General features: G+C 41.4%; 1 long non-coding RNA gene and 1 pseudogene across 2 annotated transcripts in view; one reads left to right on the top strand and one right to left on the bottom strand.

Moving 5' to 3' along the window:
* LOC311618492 overlaps positions 1-27,839 on the bottom strand; it is a 700,613-nt gene that overhangs the window by 299,292 nt on the left and 373,482 nt on the right. The window lies entirely within an intron of this gene.
* On the top strand, positions 4,078-11,789 carry LOC311617457 (peptidyl-prolyl cis-trans isomerase FKBP3-like; annotated as a pseudogene). Its single transcript has 3 exons — positions 4,078-4,086; positions 10,892-11,204; positions 11,471-11,789. The product of its transcript is annotated as a peptidyl-prolyl cis-trans isomerase FKBP3-like (transcript).

Raw genomic sequence — 27,839 nt, 5'->3', positions numbered from 1 at the left:
GAGTTGGCCAGAGTGTTAACAGGGTACAAGGCTCTGGAAGAGAAGACAAGACACCGGTTATCCTCTCACAATGGCTGTGTGTGTGGCTTCCTGGTTTCTCTCACAATTCAGGGAGGTGACACTTTTGCTCACATTTGGAAGGCACTGTAGTGTAGAGGTCCCCTCTGTGATCGCTCCTAAGAGGGAGCAGCGTGGGCATGCACACGGGCTTCCAGATGGCCAGGGATGAGTGTGATTTTATTTTTAAACCTGGCTTCCGCTGAGTCACCTTAGGTCAGAGTCTCTGTTTGGTCAGATGCTGTGTTTAAGCCCCTTGTGCTAGTGCAGCTTCTGCCCTGTGTTAATAGCTCTGTGCAAGCACGAGTGACCCTTTCAAAGTGGCCCCTAACGCGGCTCTTATTGTCCCTGGAGAGGCACAGCTTTGCACATGTGTGCATCCTTCACGACTTCAGAATTGTGATCCCTGGAGGCCTGTTAGCTGTCTCCCTCTCCCTGGTTTCTCTCTGCTCTGCCATTTTTCTTGCAAAATGGAGTTACCAGTTTTTTTCTGAATTTCTCTGCACCAAGCTCTCCATTATTGTCAGCAATGACTTGAGCTATGGAGTTCTCCACACTCCAAGTGGCATCAGTCCCTCAGGCAGAGCTACAGAGTTCTTCAGTCTTCATGGCATGCCTTGGCCCTGGGCAGAATCTCTGCCTGTGCCACTGCACCAGAGGCGCGGGGGGGCGGGGGGGGGGGGGAGGGGGCGGCGAATATGGGCAGAGATCTGCTTTTACCAGAGTGGAAGCCCCGCTCTATGAGTGAGCACTGGGGGAGGTGGCAGTTTCTTATCTTAGCTTTCCTCTTCTGGCATGGAACCTCCACCCTACAAGCAAGTTAGATGGAACAAGGGGACTCTAGTGTTCTCAACCTCTGCACCTAATAGAGCATCCTTCCTAAGATAGACCTGGGTGATGAAGGAAAACTCCATCCTTTGGGCCATGCCTGTGTGGCATAGAGCTTCTGCAACATGGGAATGGGGAAAACAAATGGCAGCCTGCTCCTCCCCAGGTGACGCTATCGCTCAGAACTGGGGACTGGAAGGAGAAGAGCCCCTGTTTTGGCCGCACAGGTCTGGAGTAGAGCTTCTATGTGAAGCTGTAAAGACGGGTAATAGAGCAGGTTCTGGCACAAATGGCACAAATCTCACTGTTCCTAGCAAGGTATGGTAGATTTTCTTGAATGAATCTCTCTCCATTTGCTCTATGCCCTTAAGACAATTGTCAAAAACTTTGAATGATTGTCTTTTATAACTTTCACCAGTTACTTTGTTTTTTGGGAGAAGGTCCACCCAGGTTCTTACTGCATTCTGAAAGTTTTGAATCTACACATATTATTATCTGATTAAAATTAAGCTCTACTCTAATTTGCAGAGTATGAACTATGCAGCAGGCAGTGATTTGTTGCTGGTTGGCCTGTGTTGTTAACTTCCTGTTTCAGGTTTACATGTATCTAGCACTCCTCTAGAGCAGGACTGAGTGAGCCTCAAAGGGCAAGGCTATGTCTGTTTGGTCTTTGTGAATCTCTTCAGCAATGGCACAAGTTGGGATGTATAGTTGATTAATTCCTTCCTTCCTTGTGTCCTTATTTAACTAACATCATATTTTTAAAAATATGTATTTTTCTGTAGTGCTCATTTCCTCTTGCCTTATTTAACAAATCACTCTGGATTTTATATTATTTACCTCTGATATAAAAGTTATTTTGCTACTCTTTTTGAATGTCTCCAATGCATTAGGCCTGTCTGTATATAATTTCATTAATGGTAGAATTAACCTTGTGGTCAAAGTATGCTTATCCCATTTAACAGACAAGAAACCTGAACCCTCTCTGGTTTGGGTCAGTAGGTAGAGTGTTGGCCTGAGGACTGCCCAGGTTCAGTTCTGGTCAAGGGCATGTACCTTGGTTGCAGGTTCCCCAGCCCTGGTCTGGGTGCATTCAGGAGACAATCAATGTGTCTCTCTCACATCAGTGTTTCTCTCTGCTCTCCCTCTTCCTTCCACTTTCTCTAAAAAGAAATGAAAAAGTATCCTCCAGTGAGGACTAACAACAACAACAACAACACACACACACACACACACACACACACACACACACACACGAAACCTGAGACTCAGACAGGTTCATTAATTTGCCTAAATTTATAGCAAGTCAGAGGCAGAGCTGTGCCTCCTGACTCCAAAGCCGAGTCTCTTTCCCGGATGCTAATCTACCCTGACTCTACTTCTTGAGACACGTACAGCATCACGTGTTTTGCAAGCCTGCTGGTTTCCCTTAGCAAATACGTGATCTGGCCTCTTGGTGCTTGGTGCACTTTGGCACACACAGTGACTTATGAAGAACCACAGGGTGAACAGGGCGTCCCTGTTGCATCATCCCCAAACCCCCCAATGACCCCAATTAAGGGCTGATTTACAAAGATGAAGCCCACAAAATGGCAACTATAACTCAACCACAACCAACCTGGCTCTTGTTAGCTGCGTTGTAATGAGAACTTGTATGAATATCATTATAAAGCACTTATTTAGAACAAGAATTCTGCTGAACTCAGAATTTTCTCTAACATGAAAATAAACAAACAGGAATGGTGAAGCATATCTATACCTCTGCTTTAAAAAAAATAGATTTAAAATGAACTCTTCAAAAAGCCTGCATCCTCCAGAATAGTCAATTCTTCATTGGAATGGGAGTGGTTCGGTTGGATTGCATTAGTTGTTTCCTTCAAAGTAATCTAAGCTCACACCTTCCCCAACAAGATACAAAATCAGTAAAACAAGGGGTGGTCTTGGCTTGTTTGCTCAGTGGTTAGAGTGTCAACCCTCATACTGAAGGACCATGGGTTCGATTCTTGGTCCCAGACATCCACGTTGGAGCGCCTCCAGGTGGCAACCAATCAATGTGTCTCTCTCAGATTTGATGATGTTTCTCTCTTTCTCCCTTCCTCCTTTCCACTCAAATAAATAAATAAGTAAAATAAATAAATAAATAAATAAAACAAAAAGGGTAAAATTGAAAAGAATTTGAGTGGAAACCTCTAAGGGAAATGTGGGGATTTTTTTCTCATTCCATGGAGAAAAAAAAAAAAAAAAAAAAAGAGTTACCATTTTGTCAATTGTATTAGACTGAAAACGTATTAGGTGTTACACAGCTTTTCCTCTAAGTTCTATAAAACACCTGGAGTAGACCACCTATCAGGAAGTCTTTAAATATTAGTTGATTATTGTTGCCAAATCTTCTCTTCGTTGTCATGGCTGATAAAACCTGGGCTAAGTCACTTTAAGATTTGGCCATAAATCTGCTCCATTATCTGCCCTCACCTGCCATGTGGCTGACTCAGACCCCCTTCTTTTTTTTTTTTTCTTATTGTATCTCTCTGGGAGTTCCAAGTCGCGGTTGGAACGTCTCACACATAATTTGAGCTGCGTTCTAATCAGCTCTCCCTTCCCTGTCTTCTGGCAGTTGTTTCTGTTGTCCAGAGCAGTGAACAGCAAACTCATTAGTCCACAGAGCCAAATATCAACAGTATAACGATTGAAATTGCTTTTGAGAGCCAAATTTTTTAAACTTAAACTTCTTCTAACGCCACTTCTTAAAAATAGACTCGCCCAGGCCGTGGTATTTTGAGGAAGAGCCACACTCAAGGGGCCAAAGAACTGCATGTGGCTCACGAGCCGCAATTTGCCGACCACGGTTCTAGAGTATGCTATTCTTCTGCTCAACCACATTGATGACCTCTGGGTAAGAGTGAGCATAGGAGAGGGAGTCAATGATGTCAGTCCTTTCTTTTGCCACCCAGTCCCGGGGACCAGTGAACTGCGGGTTTATGGAGGTAGGGGAGGGTGTCAGTTTCCTAGAGCATCAGGGGCATGAAAAGGTAGAAGAGAATGTCTGGCTCTCGGGGCAGCTTCCTCTCAGGAGAGTTGGGAAGAGTTCAGCTGACTGTGTCATTTAATCTTTCCCAAATTACCAATCAGTTAAGGTTTCCAACTGTGAGGGGAGGTGTTGTAAACAGTGAGACACCTGAAGAGAGCAGGACGATGGCCCAGGTACAGAAGGTCATCAGGATGGAAAGCCCCAGGGGCCTAGCAATGGACAATCAATTGTAGTGCCTCACCCTCATGGTGACTTTTCCTGCCCTAGCATATCCCTGGTCATGAGGTTGGAAACCCTGACCTTTCCTTCCTAGAGATACAATTTAGGTCTTACTTGTATTTCAGCTCCAGACCCAGATAAGCAACAAAACCAGCCACGGCTGATGCCGGGACCAGATGCATTAAGTAATGGCCCGCTGCCCTGAAGCTGCCAATCAATCAGTGAGACCCCAAACCTGAAAAGACACACCTGGAAAACTGCTGAATATTCTATTGAGATCTCAGGGACCTTCCCCAAAAACCTCCGCCCTTACAACCCTTAGGACAGGACAGGGACCCAGTGCAGTCTCCCTCCTGGAGCACGTCCCTCTTTTTCCCTTTTCCTCCTCCTGCCCTCCCCCACCTCTACCCCTACTTCTCAGGCATGTTACCATTAGCTTCCAGATTTTAAGCTCCAAGAGCCCTTCCTTTACCTCCATAAACTTGTTTCCTAAGCCGATTTCTTCTAGAAATGACTCCTTCTGCCTCTGTGATCTGCCAAATAAATGTTCTCTTACAGTTTGGGTCTTGCTCTGAATTCTTTCCTAGCCAGAACCCAAGTACCGAGGTTGCTGAACCAGGTTTAGTTTGACCCCACCGTCCAGACACCTGGCTCCAGCGGCCTACAACCTATTGCCTGAATAAAGGGGCAGAAAGAGGCCATGTTCCTCTCACTGAGCTCATTCAACAAGAGAGGAAACCTCAGGAGCAGTGGAGGGGCGTTCACCCTCTAATAACCTGCAGGGCTCTGCCCACTGCCCCCAGCTGACCTGCTGACCTGCTCGTCCTCTGAGGCCACTGGCTTCCTTGGTCTATATCGCTGGTGTTCACTCTCTCTGCCCTCTCTCCCTCTCCCTTCCCCGTTCCATATTCTGTCTATTTCACAAGGAAGAGGACCAAATTAGGGAGTGGGAGGACCAGTTATTATTTTAGCTATTTCTTTTTCAGTTCCTCACCACTTTACGGAATGCTCTAAACTCAGTAGAGCTCAAACATGAAAACTATGATTTCCTGCAGGGACTGCCTCTAGAAAATCGCTGTGGAATCTCACTTTCCCTTCACTAGCTGGCAATTGAGGTGAAACTTTATGCTCATGTTTAGATATTAAAAATGCAACGTAATACAACCGATGCAGCTTAACGCTTCCAACTCATATCCAACGTCATTATCCTTTTCCGAGCTCAGGAGGTGTGTTGCCTACTGTGGAGAGAGGGTGCTTCTCTCTCTCACTTTTCTTTCTCCTCCCCTTTGCTCCCCCAGTGTTTTGGGAACTTAAAGAAGAGTAGGGGAAGGGGAAGCAAGATGCATGTATGATAGTGGCGCTACTTGTCTTTTCTTCCTTGTCAGTCAGTGCCCGTGTTCATGTTCCGGGAAGTCTAAATGCGGAGGCTCCGGGCCCAGAGAAGCAACAAACTAGCCCCAGCTGATGCCTAGGGCTCCCAGAGCATCCTCGGTGGACCCTGCAGGGGCCTCACCCTGCACTGCGCCTGCTTGGGAAATGCCCTCTGGCATGATTGCTTATAATCCCCACCCACCCTGAGCTCCCATTCTCATTGGTAAATGCCATGGATTTTTCTGGATGAAATGAATACTTGGAAAATAGATGTATATGCTCACCTTAACCAAGCATGGCAGAAGTTTGTTTCATTCTCACGTATCAGAACTGAACTGGGTGAGCTCTCCAGTCTGGTGGGAAGCTCTGCTGCATGGCATCATATGGGTTTCCTCGTTCAGCTCTGCAATTCAGCCATCAGGAAGGGGGAAGAGGAAGTCAGCAGAAGCAGCTACTTTCTTTACTGATAACTTGGAAGAATCCATACATCACTTCCTATTTTGTTTATCCTATTGGCCTGAATTTAGTCACATGGCCATACACAGCTGAAAGGAAGTCTGGGAAGACATAATCTTTGGCCATATGACCACCTGAAATTCTGAGGGGTTTATATTACTGAAAGGAAAACAGAGACCGGATATTGGGGCAGATTTTGCCATCTCTGCATTAGGCATTTTTTAGTACATCCTCACTTAGTGTTTCAAGCCATTTTGCCTTGAGCCCTGTTGCCAAGTGTAGACCACAGTGCCAGACTTCTTCCTCATTTCCTCTAGATGCCCATGACCCTCCCTGCAATGTCTTCCCACTCCCGTGTCACCATCCATCTATAGACACTGGAACCCCCAGTTATAAACAAGTTTCCCTGTTTTATGTTGCTGTGACACGTGCAGCTCACATCACTATGATGAGGGACACTGGTGTAACCTTAGGATGCTCTGGGGACACACAGCAGAGACTCCACCCCTAGTCCACGTGGAGAGAACAGAGTTGGAAAAGGCTGCCTGGATGACTCTGTCACCTGGGAGTGTCCTGAGATAGAAGGAGCTGGTCCATGGAAAGACTTTATAAGCCGCAAGAACCAGATGAGAAGAGGGAGATGGTGCATTTGCAGAATAGCGAGTGGGACACTATTGCTTGAGAGTCAATTTTGGGTAGGAATGAGGGATGCTTTTAGCAAATGAGGCTTACAGAAGCAAATGACAAAGGCCCCTATAGACTTAAACTTTATTCTGAGAGGGGAAAAAAAAAGGATTTAACAGAGAACTTTAAGCAGGGGAGGGACCCAAGCTGGTCTGCATTTGCAAAAGACAATTCTGACAGCTGGGTGAAGGATGCAGTGAGGGGAGCAAGAGTGGGTCCTGCTAGGACAGCTGGGAAGCAATCGGAGAAACCCAATGGGAAAATGAAGGGCCTGAAGTAGAATAATGATAGGTCTGCCTCCAAAGCTCACATTCTTCCCATATAATAATGGTTTTCTTCTCTGCTTGTTTGTACACTGTCTCTTTACAAAAAGGATTTGGTGGCTCTCACAAATTCACTAAGTACTGTCATGAATGTGAATCCCAGTCTGCAAATTCAGGTGAAACAAGAACTATTATGTTTCTTTGTTTTCTATATATCAAACTTAATTATAATCCAGGCCTGCTCCTACTGGGTAGGTGGACACTCTTCTCACCTGGACTCTTGCCACTTGTGAGTTCTACTTCCCGCTGCTCTCTACACCCATAGACCCAAAGAGACTTGGGGACCTCTTTGATATTCTTGGGAAACTCCTCCTCTTTCCACGTTTCCTTCAGAAGCCCTTTCTCTCCTTGCAGACACTTAGCTCATCCTCCTTAAAGACTTCAGATGTTTCTAAGCAAATCTAGAAATGGAAGTCAACCACAATTTTACCAGTCCTGAAGCAAGAAGACACAGAACCCGCAAGCTACTTTCATGGAAGAAAGAATGGAAGAAAACTCATGAATTAACATGTCAGAAATGCCCTTATTATAATACCATGTGATTAGTTCAATATAAATAATTTGCAGTGACGAAAAAAATAAAACCAGTGTGAGTTTATGCTTTGAAAACTGTAAATCCTTCCCAAAGTTAGAACCACAACTCCAGCTCTGAACTATCTAGTGCCAAAGAAAAAATGGACACACTAATATTACAACTATTTATGGCACCTACTAAGAACACCCACCTGACCCTAACCGGTTTGGCTCAGTGGATAGAGCATTGGCCTGAGGATTGAAAGGTCCCAGGTTCAATCCCAGTCAAGGGCATGTACCTTGGTTATAAGCACATCCCCAGTAGGAGGTGTGAAGGAAGCAGCTGATTAATCTTTCTCTCTCATCCATGTTTCTAATTCTCTATCCCTCTCTCTTCAAAAAAAAAAAATTCAATAATATATATATATATATATATATATATATATATATATAATTTTTTTTTTTTTTAAAGAACACCCACCTGTTTTTCAGAAGCAGCATGGTTTTGACTGCAGTTGGGATGAAAGGAGGTTTCTTCACTGGATCCTTGTAAAGGGGACAGAGCATGATGCAGGCTACCCCAGGTTCAACACCATCCCTACAATGATGAGTTCTGTCAGATTGTTTCTTATAGCAATATTAGAGGGGAGGGGGTCCCCCTCAATCCAGCCTGCATCCTCTCCAATCCAGGATCCCTCTCACAATCCTGGACTGCTGGCTCCTAATTGCTCACCTGCCTGCCTGCCTGGTTGCCCCTATCTGCTCCTTTTCTTCCCCCTTTCCCCCCCCCACTCCCTACCCCCCCCCCCCCCCCCCGCTCCCACACTAGCCTGATCGCCTCTCACTGCCTCTGCGTGCCAGCCTGATCACCCCTAACTGCCCCTCCTCCCCCCGCCGACCTGGTTGCCCCTAACTGCCCTGCAGCCTGGTCACCCCCCTGCCAGCTTTATAAGCTCTCATGGACCCCCGCTGGCCTGGTCACCCCACACAGTCTGCTGTTCAATCATTTGATCATCCCTCACTAACCCCCTTGCGGGCCTAGTCACCCCATGCAGCCTGCTTGTTCAGTGATCTGGTTGTTTCTTGGGCCTGCCTGGGTGGCTGGGGGACTGAGGGCACTGGGCGCCGCCATCTTGTGGCTGTGGGTGTTGCCAACTTTGAGGGCATGGCAGTCAATTAATATATTTCCTCCTTATTTGGCTGTAGGCACCACCATCTTTGTGAGGGTATAATAATCAATTAGCATATTCCCTATTTATTAGATAGGATAGGCACCAGAGATTTAGAGAGAAATTGTTTTTAACTCAGCAACTGTTCCTAGTCAGTGTGTGCATTTAGTCAGGAAAGTGGATAGATGATTGTCACATCATTAAATGACAGTGGTGGGGGTGTTGTACCAAGTGCAAAGAGAGCATCTTCCTAAAAGAAGAAAAGATAGAGGGAGCCCAGCACTCAAAGATCATGGAGGCTGACCTAAGAATGGAGAATGCTCAGGCTATAATAAGTGGGAAAAGCACAATTTCATATTCAAAGCGAACATACAAAATACTGAAAGGAAGCACACTAAATGATTATTAGTTGTTATTGCTAGGTGATCATTTTGTAGGTGATTTTATATTTTGGCCTTTAGCTTATCTACATTTTCAAATTTTTATGAGGAGAAAGTTAATATGTAAAGACTAGTTTGGGTTGTAATAGAAAACCCAAATAAAAGTAGCTATTAGTTTTTGTCATGCATGAAGGAATCCCGTATGATATAATATGAGGTCTGGGATTTGCTGCAAGGTAATGTGGGGAGAAAAGTGGACAGGGGCATCATGAATGAGTCAAGATTGATCAGATGTTGCTAACTCTTTAAACTAAATGATTGATGGGTGCAGAGGGATTTATTGCACTATTCTCTACTTTAGTGTACACTTTTAAATTTCGGTAATTTAAAGAGAAACAATAAGGAGAGTGACCTTGTCACATTTCTGCTTCAGTTTGCTCAGTTGTAAAATGAAAATGATAAAAACTTCCACTTCACCAGATAGTTGTGAGGAGTAAGTGAGATAACATATATAAAATGTTCATAACAGTACCTGCCACATCTATATACATAAAAGCCTAATATGCTAAGTGTCTGACAGTTTGACCGTTTGACCAATCACCATGAAGTACACTGACCACCAGGGGACAGACACTCTGATCAGTATGTTAGCTTGCTGCTGGGGTCTGGCTGATCTGGACTGGGTGAGAAGGCCGGACATATCCTGGAGCCCTCCTGCAGTCCCTCTCCGGCCCCGATGATACACCAGTGGGGTCCCTCAGCCTGGCCTGCACCCTCTCACAATCTGGGACCTCTCAGGGGATGTCTGCAGGCCAGGCCAACGAACCCCCACCAGTGCACAAATCCGGGCACCAGGTCTCTAATAAGTTATATGTATAGTTTTATGATGATAGTTTAAGCCAGGGGCACAATAACCTCTTCTAAAGTCCAGGTTTCTTCTATATTTCCCCTCTGCCACCTCATGTGTGCCCTTTGCTCTCATGGATCTTGATGCTGTTCAAGGCATCTCCTCTTTCTGTAGCCCTGTCTAGAAGTAGAAAATAGGTGAGTCACTGTGCTTTTGTTGTGTCCTTATTTGAGGGTCAGAAATTTTTCAAGGAAATCCCCTACCTGGCAGGCTTCCCTTTCCTTCTCATTGGCCAAGATTGCATCACATAACCCATGTTTAAACCAGTCCCTTGCCAAGGGGATGGATCTACCAGGTTGGGTGTAGACTAATCAAATCCTTCACTCTGGAGCTTTGTGAGGGCCCCAAAAGCATATAGTATGCAAATGTCAAAAGGAAGAAAATCATGGTTCTACTAGGAAGAAAGAAATGAGAAAGTGGCTAGCGGGTAATCAATAGTGACTGCTCATGGCCCTCTCATTCTGTGTGACCAGTGCAGGAAATAATGTAGAGAGCAGGAAAAGAGATGGCAGCGAAGACAGGACAGGTGACTTAGACACCAGGCAGAAAACATTGCATTCTCTCTTATTAATACCCGGTATTAAAAATTTTTGAAAAAATATAAGTTGAACTTCTCTTAGATTAAGTCCATTAATATTGTAAATGTTCTCAACTATTAGTTATTAATGAACAGAATCAATAAAACACTATCTCTTACCATAAAAAAGAACTTAAACTATAGGCAGTGGGGAGGCATAGAAGCTAAGGAAAACATCTTAAGGAAAAATATTACTAATTTCATTTTAACTTCGAATTTTCCTGGAGATGGTATGTAATCATATGTAAAGTGTACACACCTCATATGCAAATGTACTTGTTGCTCCCACAAATATTTTGCAGAACTGGATATGGTCTTTGCTAAAAAGTATCTTGGGAACAGCAGAGGTGGCTGGGAAGAGGGCGGTGGCCCACCATAGTGGCCTGGATTGTGGGCACTGCACAGTGAGCAGTTACCAGAGAAGGACATTATCAAGTTTCTGCAGGATCACAGTTCAGATACACTTCTTGCAGAATATAAGTTATCAGAAAACATTAAATGTGACCAAGACAGCTAACAAGAACCATTTAGTTGCAGCCTATCACCATCTTTTTGAAAGTGTCTCAAGGGTACTGAAAGTGTAAGTAAAGCATCTAAGCAGGTGAAAAATGTGAAGCTTAATAAAGATAAACCCAAAGAACCCAAGACTGTGGATGAGGGTCCACCAAATTATACAAAATCTGTACAGCACAGATAGGAAATAGCACAGCCAGCATGGCTTAGTGATTGAGTATTGACCTGTGAACCAGGAGGTCATGGTTCGATTCTCAGTATTCCCAGTCAGGGCACATCCCTGGGCTATTGGCTCGATCCCCGGTGTGAGGCATGCAGGAGGCAGCCATCAATGATTCTCTCTCATCATTGATATTTCTTTCTCTCTCTCTCTCTCTCCCTCTCTCCCTTCCTCTCTGAAATAAAAATACATATATATATATTTTTTTATTTTTTTTTAAAACAGGAAGGGATAAAACCAACTTCCCCAAGAAGGGAGGTGTCGTTCACTGCTGGTTTAAAGGAACATTGTAGGATGGAACTGGTTTTGATGCCAACATTCAAACAAGTTCGAAGAAGAAAAATGCCAAGCCTATAAGCTTTCTGGGTGGAATAGGCAGGTGATCAGAGGATGGGAAGAAGCACTCTTGACTCTGAGTAAAGGAGAAAAGACTCCACTTGAGATTGAACCGGAGTGGGCTTATGGAAGAATAGGGCAACCTGATATCAAAGTTCCACTACATGCAAAACTCATTTCTGAAGAGGAATTAGTGGATATTGATTGAAATAGCAATGCTTCCGATTCAAAGACATCAGCAATGGCCTTGAAGAAACTTATGTAACTAATTACAGCTAGTTACTATTGTAAGGGAAGAGTCAACTGGAAAATTCAAGGAGTTACGTTAGAACTTTTTTACTCTCTCCCCAAACTCTTTTTTTAATCCTCACCCTAGGAGGGAGGATATTTTTTCCATTGATTTTTAGAGGGAGTGTAAGGGAGGGTGAGAGAGTCACATTGACTGGTTGCCTCCCACTCGAGCCCAGGCCAGGGCCGGGAATTGAACTTGCAAACAAGGTACGTGCCCTTGACCAAGAATCAAACCTGCAACCCTTTGTTACATGGGCCTAAGCTCTGATCACTGAGCCAAACTGACCAGCGCTCCCACCAAACTTTTAAGGATTACAATGTTATAAATCCCGAAAGCTTAAAATATTTTACTAAAATTGTGTAAAATACTGATTAAGGAGACTCATTTTCCTTTTAGCCCATGTTGTAAACTAAAAGGCTTAAAAGGTATCCAATGTAAAAAAACAAAAATGTTGAGAGAAATAATTGACTAAACAATAATATCTCTAAGAGGGGAAGCAAACTAGCATTGGAACCAATATTTACATCTTAACTTCATTTTCTACTGACTAAGACCTCTTTTAGCTTCTGGACTAAGTTCCTTTACAATTTTCCTTCAAGGACCTAATGAATATCCATATCCCTCACCACAGTGCCCACCCTCAGTGCTGAGTGTAATTATCCCTATGTGAAAATGAATTCCACATGAATCTTTTGAGGAGGGCAGAGCCTTTTAAGGTATTATTTAATTACAAATGAGAAATGCATTAGTTGTTTCATTAAAGAAGATATGATGCAAAGAAACTGACCTCGAGCTGGTGAAAATTTCAAATTAAGATCCTGAGAGTTGCATTATTGGCGTAAGTTTTGCTTACTGGGGGGGGGCCTGCACATGCAATGAAATGCAAAAGAACCAGAAAAAAAAAATTAGGAGGTGTGTTTATCACATATGAGTTTTTCTAGTATTTCTGGACAAGAAACCTTTGTTTCATACATATCTTAGTTGAACAAAGGAAGATTATTACTTTTGTTTCCATGAAAGTCAAACTGCATATTTTCCGTTGGAAAAAATAGCATAAAACATGAACAGTAAGAAGTTCCCATGTATCTGTGTGTTTGAGGATGAGGATGTTTTTCTTGATGTATAGCACCTTGAATATATTGGTTGATACTCAAATTTGTTAAATAATGAATAATGCAAGCCCTGGTTTAAGCCAAACCCCAAGCCTGTGCAACTGAAAATTATTGTGTATTTTATTTGAATCACTAATTGTATCCTTCTTGTCATTTATTCATTTATTCAATGTATTTTTATCATGTTGTAAACTAAAAAGCTCAATAAAAATGTATCCAATGTAATCCTATTTATTTTTTATCTAAAGGCTCTATATAGTAGTTATTATTCTAGTCATTGAAAACACAGCATCAAGAAGGCTTATGATAACTATTAATATCATTGTACTATTCCTCAACATTTCTGATTCTTCTTCTGAGCACATGATCATAGGATTGCATTTCCTTTCTACATTGAAATTAGAGAAGCCCAGTGACTTATTTTGGCTGATGAAATGTGAGTAGTGATGGGTGTTGTTTTGGTGTGAAAGCTTTAACAGTTAGTATATGATTCTTCCTGCTCTTTCTTTCCTTCTTCCCCAGCGATGTTCCAATAGTGGTTGTCCTATCATAGTGGAAACTAGAGCGAGGACAACATGGAGCAGAGCCTAAGCTACAAAATGGACATATATTATGACTTGTTTTAAGCTACTGAGATTTTCATGGTGCTGTTACTGCAGCAAAACCTAATCCAACCTGTCTGATACATGACAATTGATTGAGCACCTGAAAGATGTGGGGAAGTAAGAAGTATGGATATCTAGGGAGGAGGACTCCCAGCAAGAATAACAATGCAAAGGGCTCAAAGTGAAAGTATGCTTAGAATTTTGCTGTCAAATAAATGAGGAAAAAAAACATAGAAGATGCAATCAAACATGAAGGACTTCCAGATTATGTCCCAGTGTTTCCCAAACTTTTGACATATGTGTACCCCTTCTATAATTTTCGTAACGCTGAGTACCCCTCGTACTCATGAGAACGTAGAATTAGGCGCAGCTAAGCACGGTGCAGTGCATATCCCCACCAAACTCTTCCCGTACCCCTGGGGGTACACGTACCACACTTTGGGAAACACTGAATTGTAGGGTATTGTGTATCATTGTAAAAACTAACTTTTTCTCTAAGTGAGAGTCATTAGAAGAGTATTAACATGATCTGATTTAATTTTTTTTAACATTCTATTTGGTAGTTGAGAATAAACTGAAGTACAGGCAAAATAGCAGCAAGTACAACAGTAAGGAGGCTACTGCTCTAAATCCAAGTGAGAGAGAAAAATTGCTTGAATCATGGTAGTTGCAGTAGAGATAGTGAGAAATGGCTGGGTTCTGGATATGTACTTTTATATAAAGCTGGTAGGATTTCCTGATGGATCAGATATGAGCTGAAGGAAAAAGAGTGGAGACAAGGATGACTCCAAGGTCTTGTCCTAAGTAAATGGAAAGATAGAGCTGCTATGTCCTGAAATGGAGAATACTGTGGTGAATTTGTTGGGGAAAACACAGGATCTCAGTTTTGGGCAGTGTTAAGTTTGGGATACTCATTAGATTTCAAATGGAGATATAAGATAGATAGGTCCATGATGAAAACATACATTTGGGAGCCATTGGTGTAAGGACTCAATGATAGCACCAAGGGGAAAGTGTAGAGAGAAAGATGTGGAAGTCTAAGTATTGAGTTTCTTAACTGAATGCTAAGAGATCAGGGAGAAGAGAAGAAATAGCAACATAGGCTGAGAAGGAGCTGTTGGTGGAGTAACAGGGGGGGAAAAGACTCAGAAAGATATATTGAAGAAAGAGTGCTAGATTTTGCAGATAGGTTAAGTAAGGTGAGGCCTGAGAATTGACCCTGGGGCTTAGAAAATGGAGGTCATTTGTAACCTTGATGAGAGCAGTTTCTCTGGCATGGTTTGCCAATAGCCTGATTAGACTCTGTTAATGGAAGACAAGAAACGGAGACAACTCATTTAAAGAGTTTTGTTGTACAGAGATGGAGTTGGGCAAGAAATGGAGTCAAGAGGAGATTGGAAAACCGATGGAAAAATTAATAGCAATTGTATAGGCCAATGGGAAAGACCTATTAGAGCAGGAAATTTTAACAATACTGAAAAAGTAGGGGAAATAGCTAGAGTAGAGTCCTCAACTAGACAAGAGGAGATGAGAGCTAGTACATAAATAGAGCAGTTGGTCTGTGTGAGGGCTTCATCCAGGGAAAAAATGAGCATAATACAAGGGGGTGGTTGCATATGGACATGGGAATATGTGGAAGTTACCATTGAGTGCTCATATCATTGTGGTGACACTGGAAACCAGCTCATGGGCTCAGTGTTAAGGGTGGCAATTTGAAGAGAGACAAGAATGTATAAAGTAGTTGTTGAGGAGAATGGAAAAGTAAATAGATGAGGAAAATATACTATGATTGCCAGGCAGCATTAAAATGATAAAAAAGAATTTAAAGGAGACTGATGAGCATTGTAGTGAGGTTTTCTCAGGACCCATTCAACTGCATGGAAGCAGGTGGAGAGATGGATTTACACAGATCAGTGTTTTCCCACAGTTGTATGATGAGGAAAAAAAGGGCCATGATGGATTGGTGTGAGGGTGTGAGGAATGGAATGGAATATAAGCTGGCCAATGGGGGGAGTGTGGAAATGAACAGGGTACGTTATTAAGAAAATGCGTTGGGATCAATGTACTCACAATGTACCATCATGAGAAGAGATGCTGTATATTAATTAATGATAATTCACAACAACCCTACAAAGTAGATATAACAATTCCAAATGTATATATTGGTAATAGACTGATCTCACCTATTGTGACCATAAGTAAAGCCATGAGAGGTATTTGAAATTCAGTTATTTTGATATCCAATATATAGTACATATGTTCAATATCAATAACAATGTTATTTGACTCTAGGAACATGAACAAAGCAGGGAAACACTTACAGATCTTAAGGTTTTGCCCAGGAAATGCAAAACCCAACCAGAGCCTGACTTGGGCAGAAGTGACAGGTTTCCTAAAGTATAGAAATGTGTATAAATTGACTCCAGGCACAAGAGTGACACAAACAGCCACCTCTTAAAAATTATCTGCAACTGTAAATAAACTGTAAATAAACTTCAGCATAACCAAGCAGAATCAACAACAAGAATCCAGTCAACATCCTGGCTGAAATCTCTACACAGGAAGTAAAGTCAGCAATCTAACTCATGTTTTACATGGGTGATATAACTTTTTTTTAAAGTATATTTTATTGATTTTTTACAGAGAGGAAGGGAGAGAGATAGAGAGTTAGAAACATCGATGAGAGAGAAACATTGATCAGCTGTCTCCTACACACCCCCAGCTAGAGATGTGCCCGCAACCAAGGTACATGCCCTTGACCGGAATTGAGCCTAGGACCTTTAAGTCTGCAGGCCGACAGTCTACCCACTGAGCCATGGTTTCGGCATGGGTGATACAACTTTTAAGTGAGGTGTGAGAGAAGTCACTTTAGGTAGCTGAAGCTCCAGGTCTCTCTATTGCAGTGGATCCCAACCTTTCTAATGCCACGACCCTCTAATACAGTTCCTCATGTTGTGGTGACCCCCAACCATAAAATTATTTTCATTGCTACTTTCTAACTGCAATTTTGCTACTGTTAATGAATCGTAATATAAATATCTGTGTTTTCCGATGGTCTTAGGCGACCCTGCTAGCGATTCTCAACCTGTGGGTTGCGATGAAAATAATTTTATGGTTGGGGATCACCACAACATGAGGAATTGTATTAAAAGGTCGCAGCATTAGAAAGGTTGAGAACCACTGCTCTATTGAAATAACTAGTGACTTTCAGTAATACATGTATAGGTAAATAGAATTATTTAACATTAATATTTCAGGCTAAGGAATCTATGCAAGTGTTATATGTTTCTCATGCTTGTGTGATTTGGCCAGTAGAGTGACCCAACTTAAATTATGTAATTGAATACTTAATTAAATTGGTGGTTTTAACTTAAAGTCCTAGTAAGTTTATCTAAAAGAACTGCAGTTTTCCATATTTATAAGTTGTATTTATTAGGCTTAGATATTTTTTATTCCATCCAAGGAATTACTTATCAGACAATTAAGTCAGACATTAAACATATAAATGCACTTAAAAATATTTGAAGATGTTCAATTAACCCAGTTTGTATATGAAATTAAACATTAGCCATAGGCTCACTCAAAAGTGATTGCTATGACTTGCTAGACTTACAAATGTATTAAGATTTGCAGCTGAACTTAGAAGCTTAAGGACTCATTTTCACTTAGCAACTTTAATTTAAAAAAAAAACATTATAATTTTTTTTAAAAAAAGCAATCCTATGATTAATTTTCCTGTCTACTAAAACTGCCCTTGAGGATACCCTAAAACTCATATGAACATAAACGAGGAAACTGAGGCAGTTATTAGGTGGCAGAGCTAGAATTTGGTCCCCAGTTGGCCAGCTGCAAAAAGGGTACTTCTCTCATCATTCTTCATTGCCTTCCCCTGACAAATAATTAGACAACAGTAACGTACAATTAACATAAAAACTTGAAGAGTTCTTTCTTTCTTACATGTCCTGCAATGCCTCAGGGTTATAATTATGTCATTACCCCGCAGTGCAGACTGAGGCTGACTAGGTGTTTAAGGTTTGGGCTGAATTAGTATCACTTTAATTATAACATCCCCTGAAAATGGCTTTACTTACTAAATCTCTAATGTTGGCACGTGTGTATATATACTTTGCCAGTTTCTCATAAAAGTAGAGTATAATAGAGAAAAGAAATCCAATAACCTGTGGCAGATTATTTAAATTATCAGTATGGTATTTTTAATAGATAAACTAGAGTTTCCTGTCCTTAAGCTTTTTCTTTAGATTGGTTCTGTGTGTCCCTAGGAAGAGGGGTTGCATGGAAGGGTGTTCCCCTTTAAGCATTCTAATAAAAAAACAAAATCCAAATCTCCAAACACGTATGATTATTCTCATTAGCAGCAAGTACATGGAAGCCCCATTCAGAGCACTCAGCCCTATTATTCAGGGCTGCACTCCAAGGACGCACCTATTTTATATTGCTCTGTCTATAGCTTCTTCAGCAGTGCCTGTCTCCCCTTGTGTCTGCATTTTCTGTTAACAAGGAGGGAGGCCGGTAACGATTGTTGATAGGTTTCCAGTGATTCTCGGGTATCAGATAGGCTGCCCAAGGAAAAGCTTCGATTATTTCAGTCCTCTTCCCAGTGATAGGTGTAGAGGTGGGCATGTGGCCTATTTTTAGCCAATGAGACACAAGGGTAAGACTGCAAGAATGGATAGGAAGCTTCTAGGAAAAATGTCTTCCCTGATACAAAAGCAAACACAGTGAGCAAAGGTCCCCTGGTTATGCTCCCTTCCTGACAGGGCGCTGTCCTTTAAACAAGTGATACCTTGGAATTGCAAGTACAAAGGTTACATTTTCACTTGTACTTGCCTAGGAGATGTTGAAACCTTGTTGTTGTGTTTCATCACAACCGGTTCTAAGCAGCAGACCTTATCCAAGGACCATGAACTTGGAGAGACCTGAGGAATCAGATCCCTATTGGACTGAACGCAGGATCCTTTGCTGACCAATCGAACATTAAGACTGGTTTTAACAAATCATGGACAGGCCCTGGCTGGTGTGGCTTGAGTGTCATCCCATGCACTGAGAGGTCGCTGGTTCAATTCTTGGTCAGGTTTTGGTTCTTGATTCCAAGTAGGGGGTGTGCAAGAGGCAACAGATTATTGTAATGTTTCTCTCTCTCCCTTTCTCTCTCTCAAAAATCAATTTTAAAAAAAAATTTAATCATGGGCAGGATAATAGATTTACTCTGCTCCATACAGAGTACTAGTTTTCAATAGTCAGCCACCATGAACCACTCCTTTTCATAACCTAGTGTCTTTGTTTTAGTTGCTCACATGACCACAAGGGAATCACAGAGCTGACTCTCCAGCTTCCTCATCTCAGGATCTTGCCAAACCAACCCTGAATCCACCCCTACTAGACTTGCTAAGTGAACCTTAAATATCCCGTTTTATGAGAGGGATTGACAAACGACAGCCTGTGGGCCAATAAATAAGACTTTGCTGGAACACAGCCATGCTCACCTGTTCGTGCATTGTCTATGGCTACTTTCATGCAACACCAACAGAGTTGACTATTTGCAACAGAGACAGCATGGCCTGCAAAGCCTAAAATAATTACTATCTTGCTCTTTACATAAAAAGTGTACTAGCCTCAGTTTTAAATACTGTTAGTTGGATTTATGGCACATCATATTGAAAGCATGCCGAAATGATACAGCTACATTTTGGCAACCTCTTCCAATTCCTGGATTTTCCCAGTAAGATTATGGATAGTCTTACATACACTGCTTGGTTCACCATAAACAGAATCCAATACCTACTTGATCTAAACTCTTGTACAATGGACCTCACTACTATCCAGTCATGCCAGCTCTTTTTAGGTCTGTCTCAATAGAAATCACACCCATTTAGTCTGGAAGATTCTTATAACTTTCCCCTTCCCCTTGGGTAGCTTCTATTCATCTTTTCTAGTTTAGCTCAAATGCCATGCCTTTAAGAACAGATTCTCTGGCCCACCGAATAGGTCACATCTTCATTTTAGGGTCTCAAGGGGCCAAAAATTTCTCCATCATATACTTACCAAAAATTATAATAAGGCATGAATTATGCAATTAGTTTTTATTCGTTCCCTTCCTTTAGAATAAAAGTGCAGGGGCTGTCTATCCTGTTCATATTCTTTATCCCTAGAGCCTAGAACATTATTTCATTTATATAATAAAATACACAAAATAGACATGTGATAATGAATGAAGAATAAATGAATGAAATAAATAGTACAAATCATACTTTGAGTCTTTCTGGACCCTATTCATCTTTCAGAAACATAGAAGTAATAATGTTAGGCTTGTGTGTTTTAATAAGTCAGAGAGTATCGTGAAAAGTGTGTCAAGATCTGGCACCTCAGCCATCCAATCGAGCCAGCATGCTTCTCATTTTCCTAAGATGAAATGTCAGTTGCCTAATTCATTTACTTGGTGGTCTTACATTTGTGTATATCAACCTCTGCACACCCACAGACTTAGTTCTTCCCCTCAACAACTATGTGCCCCCACAGGGTACTTACCTCTGTTTTTTCACCTATGTAATGGGGACCCTGTACATGGACCAGAAACTTATTCCACTGTGAAAGGAATATATATGTGTCTGCCTTATATAGACACCATCACAGAAATAAAGAGGAAAGAGGGAAATAACTTGAGAAAGAAGATTTAGTCTTGGTTGTACTAAAAGATATAGAACCAAGAAAGAACATTAGATGTTCTGGAAACTGGAAGGAGGAGAAAGAGACTGGATCTATACAATCCTGTGAAATTTGTGGGTGAATACTTATTATTATTATTATTATTATTACTCTATTACTATTGATTCTATTTAAAAAAAAAAAAAAAGAAAGAAAGAAAGAAAACTGAGGCTTAGATAGATCAAGAGATTTGTCTAAAAGCAACTGACCAGTCAGTGACAAAGCCAGATGTCAAAGTTGAGATTTCTGGAACCTAAGAAGAAATGGAATGTAAGAAGGAAAGGAAGAAATCAAGGAGAGCAAAGTCAAGATGAAGGAGAAGGGTGCTGTAGAGCTTGAGAGTGGAAAGGGGAGGAGACCCTCTGCTGTGTTTCCAATTCAATTCCTTTTGTTCTCAGAAAGACATGGGAAGTTGACCGCCAACTTCCCTCATCTGACAAGTGAAGTGTAATAAATGTGCGCTTTTCTTTTTTGTACTAATGTGAAGTCATTTCCAAAATTAGCCCTGTCCAACTGTTAAAATCCCCAAGTTCCCAAACTCGCTCGACAGGAAACAGCGGTGGACATCCAGATGTTTCTCCTCACAGTGTTTGTCCGTGTAGTGTTTACATTTATCTTTTTCTTGTTGAATCATGACTTTATGAAATGCTTTATTATGGTGCATGATTATTTCTACAAAGGTACTGAGACAGGAAAGTGAAGTATGCATGGGTGCTAGGTGACACAAGGCCCCTTAGCTAATAATCCATCTCAGAAAATGAGAACCCACACTTCCAGCAAATGCTCACAGTCAAGAAATTCACCAAATACACAACTCGGCTAAGATTGTCCTTTTTCTGTATGAAGAGAGCTAACAAGAGAAAGAAACTTAGGGAACCCACCCCTGGGAAGTTACGAAGGAAAATCATGTCTGAAATCAATGGAATCTACGGAGGCTGTGAATAACGAAAGAACGTTTTCCTGCAGGAAGAGCGCTGAGCAGAAGCCTGAGATGGAACATAATAAATATACAAATACAGGCTATCAGCTTGGGTATCATTGGTTATCTCTTCTTACCTTGTGTCAGGAACTGGGTTATGAGAGGTAAGCAGTTTACATATTTACCTCAGTTAATCCTCATAACAGTCTTAGGAGGAGGTACTATTTTCACGCCCTGTTTGTAGGTAAGGAAACTGAAGCCCAAGAGGGGTTAAACAACCTAAAAGTTTACCTACCAGTAAGCAGCTAAACGTGGAATCCAACATAGGTCCAGTCCAAAGAGACTATGCATTTAATTGGCCATTTTATTCTGAATGTAACCGCTACCTAATTTTGTTCCAAACATTTTTTTTTTAATTGAAATATGATGATGGGCCCACTTGGTTGATTCTTCAAGGAGAAGATGGGATTTGCCTCTGTTTATAACACCATCAGATTGTTTTTCTCTCTGTGTGTAATTGTCAAATGATGGTCATTCTCCATCCTCTTCTGTGACAGCTGCTTTGGTTAAGTAATGTGATCGCTTTTGATCACTGTTATCTTCCTTTGGAGCTGAAATTGTTCCACTTTCATTGAGCTCCAGAGAAAGGTATAAAAGGCAAACAGCACATACCTGGAAGGTTGCAGTGGTTAGCAATGGAATAAAGATAAGCAGAAGCAGCTCTGGGATTGGATCCTGGAAGCCTTTCTCCTGCCAGGTAACTGGTGACCAAAGAGAGACCTTATTAAACTATCAACTGACACCACAGTTCCTGAATTAGTCTTTCTTCTTGCTCTTTAATTATGACCTTGCTCCAAACACCATGCTGTTTGTCCTACTATTAAAAGGAGGAAAAGAACAAAAAAGAAGATAAATATAAACAACTTTATGTGGATCTGTTATGCCTCATTAGCAATTTTATGGTTTTGTTGAAGACTCAGAAGAAAAGACATTTTCTTTCTATTTTTTTTTTAATTGAATGGTGAATGGGTTTTTGTCCCCTTTGGCCTAGCTAGAGAAACGCCTATATGCAACACGCATACACTGTATGCAAGAAAGGGCGTAAACAAAAGTCCAACATCTGCTCACCAGACCTGCCCCTCAGTCTCCTTCTGAAGCACCAAGGGAAGCATCTCAAGTTAGTCTCCGGTTTGCCTGTGCAGGAATGCCGGCTTCTCTGCAGCGTTTTTGCCTCTCACCTTTCCTGGGAGTTTATAGGGGGCTTTGAAGTTCCTCTGAACAAACAGGGTCTCTGTGTTTCACTTATTGCTGAGCCAACCCTGAGGCCTTGGTTCCATCGGCTCCTTATTAAGTGTTTAGTAATTTCAGTTTCCACCTTTTGGTCTTGCTTGCTTTGCAAACATCTGGAGAGAATTAGCTCGCAGGCCTCTGTAACCTACCCATTTTGTGGTTCTAGGGAGAGTTGTGTGTTAGGGGATGTTGTTGCCCTTAACAAGCTTTCTTTATGGTTCTTAACTGTAAAAGGTACCCTCGTTAATATTAATAGACAAAGAGAGAGCAAGGCCATCGCCCCTATTTAGTTGCTGCCTTCTTAACTCTGAGTGAGACCTTCATGCTGGAAAGGAAAGAATAAGTAGAATAAAAATGGGAATGAAGGACAAGATAAAAATATATATACAATAACAATAATTGTAACAAGAGTAATGCCCAGGCTATTGAAATCAATATCAGTCGATACCTCTACAATCCAATTTAACTGCTAGGTACATGTGGCTTTTGAGTGCTAGTATGTATTAAAGATTTACTGTTTGTGTAAAATACACACTAGATTTGGAAGACTTAGTATAAAAATGTAAAATATCTTATTAATAATTTTATATGGACTATAGGTTGAAATGATTCTAGTTTGGAGATACAAGGTTAAAATTATTTTTACCTGTTTCTCTTTACAATTTTAATGTGGTTCTTAGAAATTTTTAAATTATTTAAGTAGCTTGCCATTGTGATTTTCATCAGTGTTTCTATTGGACAGCAGTACACAAACAAACTAGGCAAATTATTTAACAGAAAATGACTAGGACTTGCAAGAATCCCTTGACTGGGAATCTATGTGACATCATAGTGAACAGTAGAGGTAGCAAAAGAAGTATTAAGCCAATATCATTCTAAATGTCAAAAAAACAGGAAAAGGTGACTATTAGAAAGTACTCTGGATGGAATTGGAGAGCATTAAACTGAGTGAAATAAGCCAGTCAATGAAAGAAAAACACCACATGATCTCACTCATTTATGGATAATAAAGAACATTATAAACTGATGAACAAAAAGATAGATATAGAGACAGTAAAGCAACAGACTGTCAAATTACAGTGGGAAGGGTAGGGAAATATGGGGGAGATAAGAGATCAACCAAATGACTTGCATGCATACATATAAGCATAACCAATGGATGCAAAACTCTGGGGGGTGAGGGCATGTATGGGAGTGTGGGGGGTGGGGGCAATGGTAAGATATGTACACATATAATACCTTAATTTTAAAATTTTGAAAAAAAAGTAAGTACTGATTGCTAAGTTTTTTTCTCAGGACAAAATTCTAGAATCAATTATTAAATTCAAAATTTATAAGCAAATCAGAAAACAAGTAGATGATTACAAGAAATAACTGGGTTCACTAAAAAAAGGCACATGACATTCAATTCACTACCATTTTTATTAACTAGTAGTGACAAATAGTGTATTGGATAATGGTAATTAGGTAAAATTCACAACTGGTTCAGTATTTTTTATTTAGTCTTTTAAAAAAAATCTATCTATAGGAATGCCTGTAGGATAGATAAAAAACTAAAATATTAATTAAATTAATATGATGGATACCAAAATCAGTAATAAAAAAATAATGCATCAATAATGATAATTTTTATCACCGTAAAGTGTTGAGTTCATAAAATGAATTATTTAGGTATAGCATTAAGGTGGTTCAGATTGAAAATTATGCCCATGGAAGTAATTCATTTTTTAAGTACAACACAAACTAAACATAAGGAAGTAGTAGGCTCACTTTATTGTACTGAACAAAATCTAGAAGATTTTGTTCTGTTCTGGATAACCACTATGGTGAGGGGGTCTTAACATTTGAAAAATGAAAGCCTGACAAAGAAGAGCTCTGAGTGACATGAGAGCTGTGCTCAACACTGTCCCTTAGAGATTGTGTAGACATTCCTCTTTGTTACAAACAACAACCACAACCACGACAAGCAGATCCAAGAACTATTTGTGGAAGCTACAGAAAAGGTAGGACAGATCATTATAAAGAAGAATTTTTGACTAGTCTTGGAGTTCTCCATAGGAAAGGCTGCCTGGAAGATAATAAATGAACTCCCTGTCCTTAAGGGTGTTCTATAGAGGCCAGGTGGACACTCACCAGGAATGTTAAAGAAGATACTTCTAAATTAGAATGGAGGTTAAAATAAGTGAGATCTTTACATTTCCAATTCAAAGGCTTAATATCATTATAGGGAGTCTTAACATATTCCACAGGCTCCTGCTTTGGTGAAATCCAGCTATCACCTGGGAGCTTCTTACAAATGATGCACCACAAATTAAACTCTCAAGAAAACTAGCACACAACCGGCTCTGTGTGTAGGGGGGGTAGGGGGGGTGTAGAATGAAGCAAAGCCCTGATTTGTAGCATTTGCCAATTTCTGTGGTGTAAATAGTCCTACTATAGCAAAATGTAAGCTACCTACTGTTTAGCAACCAGCTCACAAATTTCCTGAAAATCTACAGCAATCTCGTAAGCCATTATGAACTGGCTCCAGCATACTGCTGCTAGCACACCACTTAGCAGTCAGAGGTGATGTCAACAAGACAGAATCAATCAATCAAATTTTCGTTTTTGGTTTTTAATGTTCACTATCGGCTACATACTCTGCAAGGTCAAAGAACTTAAGGCCAACTAGTGAGGAAGGGGAAAGGGTTGAGGGGACAAAGATTAACACAAAGGAAAAAATAAGGTGTATTTCAGGACATAGAACTGTGCTGACCATAAAGGTCTGTCTTATTGGAGCTTGGAAAGCAGTGAAGGGAACAGCTCTTTATGGAGAGCTGAAATGTTCCTTGTGCTGTGTGAGCCACAACTCCTGATATTTCAAGAAACATAATCAGAACCCTGTAAAGTAGCCATTGTGCCCTTGTGTAGATTAGGAACCAAAATAGCTCAAAATATCAAGATTCAGTAATATCTAGACTCCTACCTGAGGCCACATCACAAGACCCCCTGAATCTACATTCACTTACAATACATTTCACCACTTCCTCCTTTTCATTGCCAGGGAAGGGGGCGGTAAGACTGAAGCTTAGCTGGAAGGACAGAGGGAATTTAAATGCCCCCTTCATGTTAGAGGTCTGCAAAGCATAGGAATGGTCCCAACTGACTGCGAGGCAGCCCTGAGGCAGCAGGCAAGAGCTGAGCGGAGGTGTGGCTCCTGAATCAGGGTTGAGGCAGAAGGCCAGGCTAAGCCCCGCCCACTTCTCCTAACAGCCTCTCCCCTGTCTATGGAACTGACTCAGATGTGGAGTTTGAGTCCTTGTTCAAAATTGCAGCAGTATGAGTTAGGAAAGTAAATAGCTCTTTGAGCCTCAGTTTCTCCTACTGTAAAATGACAAGAATTGCTATCTAATTCACACTTCGTTGAGATTAAATGTGTTAATCTAAAAAACACCTAGCACAAAGCCAAGCACAGAGTAAGCCTTCAATAAATATTAAATCTTTTCTCTCCATATAGGTACATGGTTGTCTCCCTGGCTGGACTGTCATATGTATCTTTGTGTCCCCAACTAACACAGTGCCTGGCCAAAACAAACAAACAAACAAACATGACAACATTTGTTTCGTTATAGTGCACTGATTCATTACTCTGGGCCCAGAAATATTTTTATATTAAATAAGACAAATACATATGCACATGTAAAAATGCACTCCAGTATTCCGGAGTCAATGTATGCTCCCAGGCTGGTCATTCCTCGAGGAGAGGGAGGGTCAGCTCTCTTACAAGGCTCCCCACTTGCCCACGCTTCTGGAGCTGAAAGTTTTATTTCAGTAAAGATTTATTTAAGTTAAAGTTTATTTACTTCAACAGGTGTCATCTCTCTGCCGCGATCTTTCAGTTCTAGTGAGCCACTTGTCCCATTGCACTAACAAGTGACAGGGGATTGCCACTAAGGGTCCGAGGAAGAATGTCACGCAAATGCTAGAGTGCAGGCATCTGGCAGCTCAAGGCTGCTTCAGGCAAGGGAACCCGTGGCAAGGACCTGGGGCTGTGGGGGAGGCCCTCTGATTGTTATGAAGGTCCTGGTGACCATCACTGCAGCATGAAAGGGCTGACCTGTAGCTGAGTGAATGAGGCTGAAGGGAACGGCAGCCTGAGGCTTGTGGGGACTTGAAGTGATTGGAAGAGAGAGAACAGAACAGTGGTTGGCCATGCACAAAGCTCCACAGATCAAGCAAAGGCACCCAACCAGGCTAATTCACCCTCCCATTAATTCGATTCCCCTCCCAGGGCAGCTTACAGGGTGTGCCTCTAGGCACGCCCTACACGTGAGCCACAGCAGCCAACCAGGAACCCACCTAGGATGCACTGTGGAAGCTGGCTCTGGTTTTAGCAGACAGCACGAGCTGTCGTCTGGTTTTTATTAAATTCCATAAGCAAGAGAGTAATTCATACACCAAAATGTTAGATTCACTATTTACATAGCGAGACTCTGATCGAAAATGGTTTTGTCCTTTTCTGCTTTTCTCTATTCTGCAATTTTTTAAAATGAGCATGGAATGCTTTTCTACTTCATAAAAGTAAACATTCTGTAAAAGAATAGTTCACTGTCAGACACAGGAGATAAGGCACAGAAACTTTTATCGCCAAAGGCTTTGAGAACCATATTCCTACCACTCTGTTGGTCAGAAAGTCATCTTATTGGAACATTTTCTCCAACTTCCTCTGAATTTGAATGAGCTTTCCGAGACTGCCATTGGAGAATAGGACATCCATATTATTATTAGAGGGATGAGGAATTGACTGAGTTCCCTAGCACCTCGTGAGGTTTGAGTTCTAAGTTCAGTGCTTGGAAAATGATAGGTTTTCAAAAGCTGGGCTTTCTCCACATGGAATGACAGGATACATGACAGCTTTTCGTCCAGTCATTTATTGAGCATCAGTTGTGCACCTGGCACTGTGCTGGGCACTGCAGATATAAAGATCATTCATGTCTTCACTCTAATTAGGAAGGCAGATATGAAACAATGCTGCAGCCCTGGGGGTGAGTTATGTACAAGAGGGTGTGGGTGAGTGGTCAGGCAGGTTTCACAAAGGCCGGGACATTTCAACAGTCTTCACATTAGGGTGGGCTTTTTGAAAACATATGTTTATTGATTTCGGAGAAGGGAGAGGGAGAGAAAGATAAAAACATCAATGATGAGAGAGAATCATTGATCGGCTGCTTTCTGCATGCCCCCTACTGGGGATCGAGACTACAACCCGTCCCTGATTGGGAATCAAACCATGACCTCCTTATTCATAGGTGGAACCCCAACCACTGAACCACACTGGCTG

This window comes from Pipistrellus hanaki (assembly GCF_964339955.1).
Source record: "Pipistrellus hanaki genome assembly, chromosome: 2".
NCBI lineage: Eukaryota > Metazoa > Chordata > Mammalia > Chiroptera > Vespertilionidae > Pipistrellus > Pipistrellus hanaki.
This window is presented reverse-complemented; position numbering and strand designations above follow the sequence as displayed.